This window comes from Pseudochaenichthys georgianus, chromosome 11, assembly GCF_902827115.2.
Source record: "Pseudochaenichthys georgianus chromosome 11, fPseGeo1.2, whole genome shotgun sequence".
Classification (NCBI taxonomy): Eukaryota; Metazoa; Chordata; class Actinopteri; order Perciformes; family Channichthyidae; genus Pseudochaenichthys; species Pseudochaenichthys georgianus.
Window position 1 is genome coordinate 25,718,030 of NC_047513.1, and position 12,984 is coordinate 25,731,013.

A 12,984-nucleotide genomic window follows, 5' to 3' on the forward strand; every position below is an offset into this window, starting at 1 on the left:
GGCAGCTTTCTTTCCCTCGCTCATCTCTAAGGCTGCGGTGCTGATAAATCAAGGATATTAGTATTTCTTTCTATCTCAAGGTGTTTCTTCATTTTCTGCCTCGCTCTCCCATTTAACACCCCCATCGCTCCTCTCACTTGTTTATTGTTGTATTCATCACCCCGGCACTTCTGGTTGTCTGTCTCTTTTTTCTTCCTCAATGTCTGCACAGGAGCTCAGAGCACTTGCATGATTTACAGCTGAGGAACACAGTGCATTTATCGATCACTTGCATCTTAATGCGGGAAGTTGGAGTGCTGGCAAGCGTCCAAGCAAACTCAAAAACCTCCGTGCTGTCAATGACTGAGCGAGTTCCCCGCTATAATACCGGCTGAGCATGAAACCATTCGCAGTATCCAGGAGATCAGGCGCAAGCCGACCCTGCCGTCGCTTCCAAAAGAACAAAAGTGCAGCCGAGGACGAGTGCAGGAAATGAAATCGATACACCAAGCTGCAGCAACAACGTGGCACAATGTAAACCTTATCGCCCACACACACTCGAGTATCCAAGTTAACGTAAACAGAACGAAAACGTGAAATCTACGGACAACAACTGAGGTTACCTTCCAAATGTGGTAATCATTTATTTTATTGGAATTATTCTATTACCCACGTTCTCCTCTAACTATATAATGAATCAAGGGCGCATTTCTAGATTGGATTAAACTGAGCTGATATTACTCAACGGAAAGCTGAATGAAGCCGCTCGGCTGGACGGGATTCACTGAGCCTCGTGTCCGTCGGCCTGCTCACAGAGATGAGAGATAGGGGACAGATGCTGGGATAATCGTTAAATGGAGTGTGGCGTGTTAGCCTTGATTGGCTGAATGAGAGCCGCCACCCAGGAAGCTCACCCACATCCAGTCGTGTCATTGGTGTAGCCGTGACAACGGGCCTCTCCATGTCAGCATCCCCGTATTGCATATATGTGTGTGTGTGGCGCTGCTTATGATAGACAGAAAAGTGAGCAGCGCTGCCTGGAGGAGTAAATTAAACCTTTTTCTGTTTATTATGAAGTCTTTGGCTTTGGAGCAGGCTGCTGGCTAAGAGCTGTGACTCAGTGGCATGAACGCATATGCTTGAATGTGGAGTTACGCTCACACACATTAAACAAAGACACCCATGTGCAGACAGGAAAGATAGATGCAGCCGAACGTTGGCTGTCGCTTTCCTTTATTACCTTCCCTCTATCCATCCCGTCACATGTCTCCCTCTCCTCAGTCTCTCCTCCTGACCTACTTCTATCCATCCTCCAGTCACGTCGCTCCCTCCCCACGCTCTCCTCCTTTCTTTCTTTTCCCGTTATTTTCTGAACCTGTCAGTCCTTCTGGCTGGCTGTCAGCACTTCTCACTTGAGTTAATTGCAAAGTTTGTTTCCATTGCTCAACTTTTGGCCTCTACTGATCTATCTGTCATCCATCGGTGTTCTCGCTTCATCCATTTTTCTTGGATTGTTGAGGTTTTGTCGTATTATGTACACACAATTTGAACAACAAATAAGTGCTTTTGTGTAGTTTTTTGCATGTTTTCAGGTATCTCTTCTAATATGGACGGGGGATGAATGTTTGCCGTCAACAATCTTTTGGTTTTCTCTATACATTTCAATTCCTGTTTGACAGCCCCCCCCCCCCCCCCTTTCTCTCTGTGTAGGCAGAAATATTCGGCAGCTGCTCAGCAGGGAGTTGGAGCTGTACAACATGCTGTCATTGTTTAACACGGCTTGGCATCAATGTGATTGTTGCACAGGCTTCAGTCTGGAGCTGCTTCATTTTAAATATTCATGCGATCATGCCAGCTGCTCTGACCCACTTTCCTAACAGCTGAGTCTGCCCGCTCTCTGAGAGTTGTGGGTCAAAAGACATTTCACATCAGTGTTAATCGTACTGTAAAATGTTAAAGCTGGAATTCCAGAAATGACAAATGCATTTGGGTATTCATCGTCCTCATTTCAGGAAATGTTGGTCTGTCTGGAGGGAAGAGAGCTTCTCATGGAGTTCGGAGTACACCATGATATTATCGGATGTGAAAGATGCCACCAACAGAGAATACCATATCTAATGTGAACTAATTTAGAACTTATAGTCATATATGGCTTTAAAGGAATAGTTCAACATATTGGAAAACATGCCTTTTGACTTGAAATGTGATGCCACACGGTTAATGTGAGGCTACTGCCAGCAGCCAGTTAGCTTAGCTTTGCTTAAAGTCTGGAAATGGGCCAACCCATTTTTTTTACTGTATAAGGCATTAAGTAATCCTGGCATAGAAACACTTTTCCATTATGTTACATTCAATGTCATTATCTATAATCTAAAATACAGTTTGAATTTGCTACCATTTTGAAAATGTTAAATATGCTTGTCAATTACCTTTGTTTTCTTTCTATGACTGAGATACGAGGGTGAGAAGATAATAGTGACATCATAGGACAATAACTGTGACAATAACAATACAAGCTGTAGCTTTTCAAAAACAAAAATAACTTTACAGTAACTCAAGGTCAATTTGAAAATGACAAGAACAGGGCTTGGTCAAAATAAACAAGGGGATATTTTGGCTTCAATAGATTGACTATAATCCAACAACTAAAAACTAAAATGCCTGAAGTTTTTTCTAACTAGACTTCAATAGTTAGTTTCTTTGACTAAGATAAGAATAAGATGCCCAAACGTCTGGTCATCTAAAACAGACTGATGTGCTTCACTATGATAACAAAACAATGACATTTGACTTATGAGTAAGACTATATAGAAAGAATAGCTGGCAAAATCAACTACCGATGTGGGAGACAATAGAGAGAGACAGTCATTTGGACAAGGCAGCCGCAGTCTTGGCTCTGATTGAAATGGGGTAAAGCTGCAAGAATGACTGCAGATACAATGAACGACTGCAGATACAATGAACGACTGCAGATACAATGAACGAAGCCACAGTGTGGTCAGAGCCAGATATGTCGACTCATTTAAGAAGACGAGAAGTTGAACTGAATAGAGCCCTTATAGAATTGTACTCAAACAATGGGAACGTTTTCATTAGTCTGGTATCAGTCCCTATGTGCCAGTACAGGACGCACACCCAGAGAATGATAGACAATAGTATAAAAATGGGGATGGAAATAATAGAAGATTGGCTCTGCTCTGTGTTGGCTGCACTTCCCTCTTTGCCAGCCAGAGAAACATGCATGCTGGGAAACTGGCGGAAGGACTGATTTTCTCTTCTCAGCTTTTAGCCATGAGTGATCTATTTTCTCTTTTTTTCCCCACTGCCTTCTCTCCTATGCGCACGCGCACGCACGCACGCACGCACGCACGCACGCACGCACGCACGCACGCACGCACGCACACACACACACACACACACACACACACACACACACACACACACACACACACACACACACAGGCGGCCATAGTGATCCAGAGAGAATCAAGGATGATTGGAAAGATGGAACATTTCAAGGGCGATCCGTGGAAGAGGACCATGTGGCTGCAGCTTGTCAGCCCTGTTCATACAGAGAAAAAGGCTTATGTGGAATAAGTGGAAATAAATAAAGAAGAAGAGAAGAAAAGATAATGGCTAAGGGTTAGAAAAACACCTACTGGCACATGCTTTCATATCGTTTTTGGAAGAAGATGTCTTATAGATGCACATTCTCAGGTGGGAATTGGCAGGAGCTTATATACAACAATGGTGGTGCAGATGGGTACGCTGCACCTGCTACCTCCCATGCACACACATTCTGGATAAAAGGGACATAAATAGGTGTTGGTGATGTTGGCTAAGAATTGACTTTACCTTGAGATGTCTATAAGGAGCAGCGAAGAGCGAGGCTGAGGGACATGTGGTAGAAATGCAGCACGAAAGGCAGATTGGAAACGATGGAGTGAGAGACAGAGAGAGTGTGAGAGCAAATGTGTGAGAGAAAGAGTGGGAGATGATGGCCACAGCACAGGGGAAATATGCTCCCATCATAAGGGCAACATTGAAGAGTGCCTAGGGGGCAATTCCTCTCTCTATCTCTCCTGGTCTCCTCCTCCTCTTGCCCTGTTTTCCAATCTCTTATCATTCCCATTCCTGCTTCCCCCCCCCTCCTATCTCCCATCCTCTTACAGCACATTTGAGCAGAAACGATTGTCCATAAGGCCGGGGTTAAACTTGTTCAACGCCTAAAGTTAACAAGATGGTCAGCAGATTATTTTATAAAATCACAATAAATTCAAGTTAATGTAATGAAACTTTAATTTTGGGTGTGGTGGCGGCACTCAATATGAACAAAAACATTAAATAAACCCAATAACTATTCAAGAGCACCATGCCTTCAAGGTAACACCAATATGATTTGCAAACAGATACAAAAAGCAGCTACGAAAACATCAAGTCTTCCGACAAAAATAACAAATTAGGTTCGGTTTCCTTGCCTTTACAAATAGCCATATGGTCTTTGGTCTAGTCACTATCAAGCCACCTCTGTGTGGGTTTGTAAAGATTAAGTTAGGTACCAAAAACTTGTTTAAGGCTTTATTGTAGATCATGGTTAAACAGGGCTACTGTATCATCCACTTTAATGTATAACATGTTTCACAATCTAATAAATGTATGGAAGCTGGGAAACAAACTGAGACTATATGGCCATATTTATTACTTTATCCTTATTGGGTCATTCCTCTCCAGCATAACTATATAATCAATACAATTAAAACAACAAGGACCGTGACAAGCGACAGAAAATGGATGGGTGGATTAACCAATTAAACTGATTCATTCATTTCAGTTCAATAACATCGACCATTATGAGTCCATAGTTTCCTAGCTACTGTAGCTATAGCGACAGTGACCGTTTGTATGGTGATGGTGCAACAGTCACATTTCAGTAACAGTGTTTACGGATGTATAACTTCGACCTATACGGCCTGATATTGGAAACAAAAACTATCTAATAACCTTACTGTCTACAAACAGCAAGAGAAACATATTTTACACTTTTGTTCATTTACTTGAATACATTTCACACCTTCAAAAGATGTTTTAGGGAAACCTAATTTATTTTTCAAACCTGCACACAGTGACGAATGTTCAGAAGAACCATTTGTGCACCGATCCATCAACCCGTTGCCCTTTACATCTTAGCTTAGAAATATGATATTCAGTGGTTGTGCATTACATCTAAATCTAAATATCTACTGTGGATGTTTTTGTATTTACTGTAAGCTAGTAAGTAAAATCCTATCTAGTTTAAAATCTATCTCTATCCAAAATATCATCACTTTTCAGATGTTTGAGTGAAATTGTAATAGTAAGCACATGATTTGTGAGGTCACAGCAGTGGCGAGCTGTCAGGGCCCTCTAGGCCCTCTCTGAAGGCCTAAGATATTCTAAAAAATAATATTTGAAAACTTAAAAAAAAAAGATATATATATTTAAATGTTTTTTTTGTTATATTTTTCATTAGTTTTACCAAAATAATTGATTGGACTTTATGACAAGTTCCGCCCACTGTGAAGTTTATGCATGTGTATAATGTGGTGCAGTGACGCGTCCTAAAACCCGGAAGTAAGCTGCGCTCGGGTTCCCTCGACAGAAAGCAATGGGATTTCTCCATAGGATTTTGGAAAATAGCTCGAAATAAGGTCTGTGGAAAACGAACCTGTTAGATAAATGCACGTTTTGTTCAGCCGGATAATATCCACTACTTTTATAATTTTCAGTCCCAGGGCCTAGGTATAAAAGTCACGGCTCGCCATTGGGTCACAGTGACCTTGCTCTTTCAACTACAAAAACGTAATCAGTTAATCTTTCATCCAAGTCAGTATTTGTGCCAAATTTGAAGAAATCCCATCTCGGCATTTCTGAGATATAGCGTTCACAAGGATGGGACTGACGGAAAACCCTGAAAATAAATGTCTTCCGGAGCGGAGGCGTGAAAACAGATACATTATCAGAAACCTGCAGAGCAAGAAATGCTGTTTGAACAAGGATATCAAGAAGAGGGAAACTGAATAGGAAGATATTTTCTGGAGTCTGAGTCATTTTCCTTAACCGACAAGGAATTTGGTACATTTTTATGTTTTGTTCTCTTCTTGCATGTAATAAAATCACATGTCTTAATGTATTCTTCTCTGTTAGAAAAGTCTTTCAGCCGACTTTCATCAGCTTGATTGAATTAACGTGATGGACAAAACACATTTAGTATAAAGCGGTATGTTTACAGCCCTAGAAGGCTTCTGACTGTGACTTAATGAGAAGGAAAATACCAACAGCACTTAGCAGATAGCTGCTAGCTTGTAATTAGCCTGCGTTTTCCCTCCTTACCTTGGTTAGCATGAGAGGACTTTTTCATGGATATAAGACGAGGTCGACAAGAGACCTAAAGCAATGAGAGAATAGACTAAAAGGCTCATTCACACAGACATTAGACATTAACCTTCTGTATAGGGGCACTCGCCATTCAAGGTTCTTTATTGTCAAACTAACATAGCTACAGAGTAATTATGTCGTTGAAAATCTTAGGTCACAGGCTTCTCCAACAATGCAACACAGTAATACAGATAAGCAGACAATATTAAAACAATATTAAAATATACTATATTAAAAGTAATACTAAAGAAAAACAGTTCAACATACGTGCTTGATCATATGCTGTGTTTCTGTAACCTCTCTCCTTCCTTTCAGGTTTGTATCTGTCTTTCTTATTCCCTCCTTCCTCCTCTTCACAACTCTTTTTACCTCTTCCCCTCTCTGTCACTCTCTCAGTGCGTAGCTTCTTCTTCTCTATTTCCCTAAATCCCTCTAGTCACTCGTGTTATGTTGTATTACATCTCTCCTGACAGAAAATCAAAGGTAGGTGCAGCTCAGAGGAGAAGACACACGGGCACAAACTGCAGCTCAGAGTGTTTCTCCTCCGTCATAAAGTAAGGTCGCCTTAAGCCGTCAATGTCCCTCACACGGTTTTTAAATTCCTCTCTTTTTCACACAACTGAGATGTTTTGAGAAGAATGGTCTAATTCACATTAGCAGCAATAGCCACCATGTGAATAGATACATCAAATAGAGATCAATAAACCCTGTGGAGATGTCAACTGCTGCTGTCCAAGGTCATAACATGATTTTTATTATCAACTATGCCAAACATGCTAGTAGACTGGCAGAGGAAGTGGTTTGCTTTATTCAGTTTCTAAGCAATGACATTTCTTCTACTTCTTCTCTTATTTTCTGTTTAAAGGTCCTTTAAGAATCCAAAAACGTGAAGACATTTGTAAAATCCCTCCATGACAATCTGTTGAATAAGACCATGTGATATGATCAAAGGCTCAAGAAAAGTTTCGAAAAGAACTCTGTTGGACATTTTCATTTTCCGAGATAAAGAATGAACTTTACCCGGAGAAACTCAGCGCTGATGAAGTTTCAGACCCGATGTTTGACTGAGAAGGTGATCACAGGGAAGGGAAAATCACAGCAGGACGTATGAAAGAGCAAAGATGTAATCAGAAAAATAAATTACTTACAAATGAAAATCAGGCAGTGTGACGTATCACTCCATTTTTAATTCATGACTTTACCAGTTTATAGACGTATTCCCAACACGAGGTCACTTCAAAACTCCGAACGCTGCACGTACATGGATACCGGCTGCAGCTGTGTCCACAGATGCAAATCACAAATACACAGGGGGATGGACACACACACACACACGCGCGCGCACGCACACACACACACACACACACACACACACACACACACACACACACACACACACACACACACACACACACACACACACACACACACACACACACACACACACACACACACACACACACACACACACACACACACACACACACACACACACACACACACACACACACACACACACACACACACACTTCTAACCAGCTGACTGTAGTGTTGCTAGGTTACATAATGAACTAGGTTACTACATGTAGAACGTATTTGCATAAGTCTCACATGGGTGTTCTGAGAAAGAGAGAGTATGGTTTACTACGGGGATCAGTGATGATGATCAGGCTCATCTCTCGAGGTGGCAAACATCACCAAACATCTCAGCATTGCAGCAAGACTTGAGCTTATTTGTGTGTTTTTTGTTGTCGTGAATGTTTCGAATACAAATGCTTGAAATGCAAATACAGTATGCATGCAAAATGTGCATTTGCATAATGTTTGTGTGTATGTGTGCGGCCCTCATGCTGGTGCTTTGATGTAGGATTGCCTTGTACGGTTGCTTTGAGGCCAAAGCCAATACAGAGGTGGGCCAACTTCTTTCCTCACATCTCCTTTTCTTTCCTTTCCTCTCCTCTCCACTTGCTACCTTCCCTTTCATCTCATCACTTCTCAGTTCCTTTCCCTTTCCTTATAATCCATACTTTTTATTATGCATTTCCATCACACTTCTCTCTCCTTTGAGCTCTCTGTCTTCTCCCTGTCACTCCTCAGTAGCAGAAACTAATATCAATGCTAAGAGTGCAGCAACAGTCTTGAAAACTCAGATTGAGGAGGGTTAACACCTAATCTCTTTAAGGTGCATGTCACTGCTGCTGCTGCTGCTGTCTGCTCGTTAACCTGTCTGGGATTGTTTTCAGCTGTGTATGTTATATGTATATGAGCTGTGCCGTTGCCCGGACGCCATTGGATGCCAATTTCCTGTCCCTCCTCCGGTAGGCGTGACTGAAGATCTGGATTGGAGCAGGTCGCCCCGACTCACCAATCCCTGCCCACACCTTCCGGGGACTCTTACAAGAGTGTGCATCTCAGTTAGACAGCAGAGGTTTGAATCTGTGTCAGACGTCTCTCGGTGCTCTCCTTACGTTAGCTCTGCGCTAGTTCTGCTACAGTGGTTAGTTAGGGTGTGTGCTTAAGTGTGTTTTCTGTGATTTGTGAGGGGCGTCGAACTTGTGCGAGACGCCTCACTATTTTAGCCTTAAGTGCCCATAGTGTGCTATGACTGTGATAATCTGTGGCCTTTGTTTTGTGTAGCGTTATTGTGAACAGATAGCTGGTTTTAAGAGCCTGTATTTTTGGTTATATCTTTATTTTGAATTTATTATTAAAATCAACCTCTTACCAAGCACACCTGGTTTCGTGTTGCTTCCCTTTTACCCTAAGCGAGCTGGGGACGTAACATATTTGGGGGCTCGTCATTTCTAATCAGGTTGGTAATTTGATAAATTCGAATCAGATGGTACATTGGTAAGCTTAGGTTAAATGGCGTTATTTGGCTGTGAGTCAGTTGAATTATGTCCTTCGCTTGAAGGAATAGACGAGTGTCGAAAAGACCATTTATTTCAGATCGCAGATCATTTTATTCTCACGGTAAAGAAAAATGTGGTAAAAGATGAGCTTAAGGCTCCGGTCATAGATCAGTTGGTGGAACGGGGTGTCCTTAAATTGTCCGGCGAATCAAAGCTGGCTGTGTCTGACGGTACCATGGCCCATATAGAGTTCACACAGGAGCTTGACGGGGAATCCCTGTCTGCTGGTGCGTCGGGAGGGCAGGATGAGGAAGGTACACAGCGGGAGACGGCGGGTACACTTCCTCGATTCGATGCACTATCCACGGCAAGTGATGGCTCTCAAGATGTGGTGAGGATTAAAGTCTGCACAGCACGTCTCGAGATAGAGGCTAAGGAGCGGGCCGGGCAGGCACAGCTACAGTGTCAGCTGGAAATAAGGAAGCTGGAGCTGGATGCGCAGACACACGCACCAGCCCCACCCGCAGGTATGACACCCAGTTCCACTAACTTGAATTCTGTTGGCTTTGATATTAGCAGAAATATTTCTTTGGTTCCGGTATTCCGTGAGACTGTCAAACATATGTGGAGTTCGGCAGGGAGCAGGGAAGCATGTCCGATAAATGGGTCACAACATGTAAAGCAAATGATTTTGCTTCTCTGCGAGAATTGCTTCTGTTAGAAGAATTTAAGAAATGTTTGCCAGATCGTGTTGTGGTGTAGAGTGTTTACTGTCGCGAACCTGGGCATGTCATCGCCAACTGTTTGTCGCTGAAACGCAAAGAGCAGCCGCAGTCAGACCCTGGTCGTTATGTGTATTGTGTGTAGAGATTTCCTTCGAGTCTTTTTAGAGTCCTTCAGAACTATTAGGTAGGTTTAGTAGTAGGCATGGTTAACAAAACTGTGAGTTTGTGTCTTAAGGGGGGGGGGGTCACGGCTGCTGCTGCTGTCTGCTCGTTAACCTGTCTGGGATTGTTATCAGCTGTGTATGTTATATGTATATGAGCTGTGCCGTAGCCCGGACGCCATTGGATGCCAGTTTCCTGTCCCTCCTCCGGTCGGCGTGACGGAAGATCTGGATTGGAGCAGGTCGGCCCGACTCACCAATCCCTGCCCACACCTTCCGGGGACTCTTACAAGAGTATGCATCTCTGCTAGACAGCAGAGGTTTGAATCTGTGTCAGACGTCTCTCGGTGCTCTCCTTACGTTCTGTGTCAGTTCTGTGTAGCTCTGCGCTAGTTCTGCTACAGTGGTTAGTTCGGGTGTGTGCTTAAGTGTGTTTTGTGTGTATTCTGTGATTTGTGAGGGCGTCGAACTTGTGCGAGACACCTCACTATTTTAGCCTCAAGTGCCCATAGTGTGCTATGACTGTGATAATCTGTGGCCTTTGTTTTGTGTAGCGTTATTGTGAACAGATAGCTGGTTTTAAGAGCCTGTATTTTTGGTTATCTCTATTTTGAATTTATTATTAAAATCAACCTCTTACCAAGCACACCTGGTTTCGTGTTGCTTCCCTTTTACTCTAAGCGAGCTGGGGACGCAACAGTGCACAATAAATATTTTGGCAGTCATGTCGACTTCACTTTAGGTGTTTACATCATTAATTTAAAGGCAGGGTGTGTGTTCGCATGCTGCCTGATTACATTTCCAGATAGATGTAACACATCCTGGTACAATAACACACACACACTGACCTTTAGATAGTAGGTTAGTCCATCTATTAGATGCACACAGAAAGGTGAAAACTGTTTTGTGCTGAGAGGTGTTCAGCTTCTCCTAATAGTGACACACCTGTGCAATATAGGGAGGAAATTAAAGGAAATAAAGTTCTATGTTTTGTGTGTGTGTACACTACCACAGCAGCTTTTCCAGGTCTTTCTGAGGTTTATTTTAGCATTCAACATTTTACTCTGATTCTGAAAAAAACTAAGAAACAGACCTTGCCGCAATAAAAGCCTTGAGTGAAAATAAATTGGAACTTTATGCTTGACAGTAGAGGTCTCTGGGATTTGCTTTGAAACTTGACTGCTGCTAGATTGACGACACTTGACACTTGGAAGTAAAAATATACAACATTTAATATTTAATCCCATGTTTTGACCCGGTTAAAAATCCCTGAACAATAAACTAAGCAGGCATTCCAACAGAAGTCGTTTTGGAGTAACAGATTAGAGCATCTAAAGCAGGGGGGTCAAACTCAATTTCTTCGCGGGCCACATCAGCATTATGGTTGCACTCAAAGGGCCGGTTGTGACTTTAAGACTATATCAAAATACATATATAAATATATAATATATATAAAATAATGTATTATATGACATTATTGCCTCTGCATTGGATTATTATCGGATAGGGTAATAACTTCATAATTAACTACGTCTGAAAGCAGAAGTCTAGGGAAAATAATTGCAAGTCTCTTCAGTGAGAATGTTACAAAATGATTTAAAAAAAAATCTAATTCTGAGAAAAAAATAATATTTTGAAGAAAATAAGTGAAATTCTGAGAAAAAAACTTGTTCTGAGAAAAAAAGTCAAATTCTGAGAAAAGTCAAATTTGAGATAAATGTAGTTTACGGGCAACGAGCTTCTGTAAATCGGCATGTAACCGTATAATAAACATATTATATTCTTTGCAATCTCTTGAGGGGCCGCATGAAATGAAGTCGCGGGCCGGATTTGGCCCCCGGGCCTTGAGTTTGACACCCCTGATCTAAAGGCTTATCATATAACAAAACACTGCAAATTGATTTGTAATACTGACAGGTGGGATTTTACAAATCTGCAACGTAATCTTGGCAGCAATTATCTTATCAGTCATGTATGTCGGGAAGAAAATTAATTGTTGGAGTTTTCAATCTGAACCAAAGTGGAGGACTGATGGGTCAACATTGTCTTACCTAGAGCCATGATGCATCAACATGCAGAGCCACATCTTCATTTGTAAGGACAATCATGACTTGGTCTCAACTATGTAAAACACCGTCAGGTAATGAGGTCCTGTTGTGCTTATTGGGGTGTTCTCTTTCCTGTAGTGTGTTGAATCGGTTGTTGTGCATGTGAATGGTCTGCAAAGGCAAAAAGAGGAGGGAGTTTCTCTTCCACACTTCCTTAGTGCCATCACCATGTAACACTTGTGCTTCTATTGGCTAGTGTCTAACACATTGTACGTGATAAACTGCGACATGAGACATCTCTAAGCGGTTGACCAATCGCACCAGAGCCGGCCAGTTAACCAATCAGAGCAGACTGGGCTCTGGTTTCAGACGGAGGGTGAAAAGTGGTGCTGCAGCACAGGCAGTATGAGAAAAATAAATACTTTTTTGAACATTAAAGTAATACATATGTCTCAGTAGAGGCACAAAATACAAATATGAACCTGGAAATGAGCATAACATGGCCCCTTTAACACAACTTTAGAAGCGTATTGTTTATTGACTGACAAACACTTGACAATTGAATTGATACTTGACTTTAACCAGCTCTATTTAGTTTAAACAGGGCTCTTGTTGTGAGCCTCTATCACTTTGTCTCATGCGTTAATTAAAAGTCTCCAAAGACACAATCATTTCTCCAAAACATTATGTATGACTGTCACAAAGAGCGCCCCATTCATCATTTCCAAGCCACCGAAACGAAACCTTTTTCTGTTTTTGTTGGAGATGAGCGATGTATGTAATTCCATTATTGTGTTGTTTAGCG

General features: G+C 41.9%; 1 protein-coding gene across 1 annotated transcript in view; it reads right to left on the reverse strand.

Moving 5' to 3' along the window:
- The window catches only part of dlgap3 (discs, large (Drosophila) homolog-associated protein 3), a 152,480-nt gene that overhangs the window by 23,077 nt on the left and 116,419 nt on the right, over window positions 1-12,984 (reverse strand). The gene's annotated exons all lie outside the window — the stretch shown is intronic.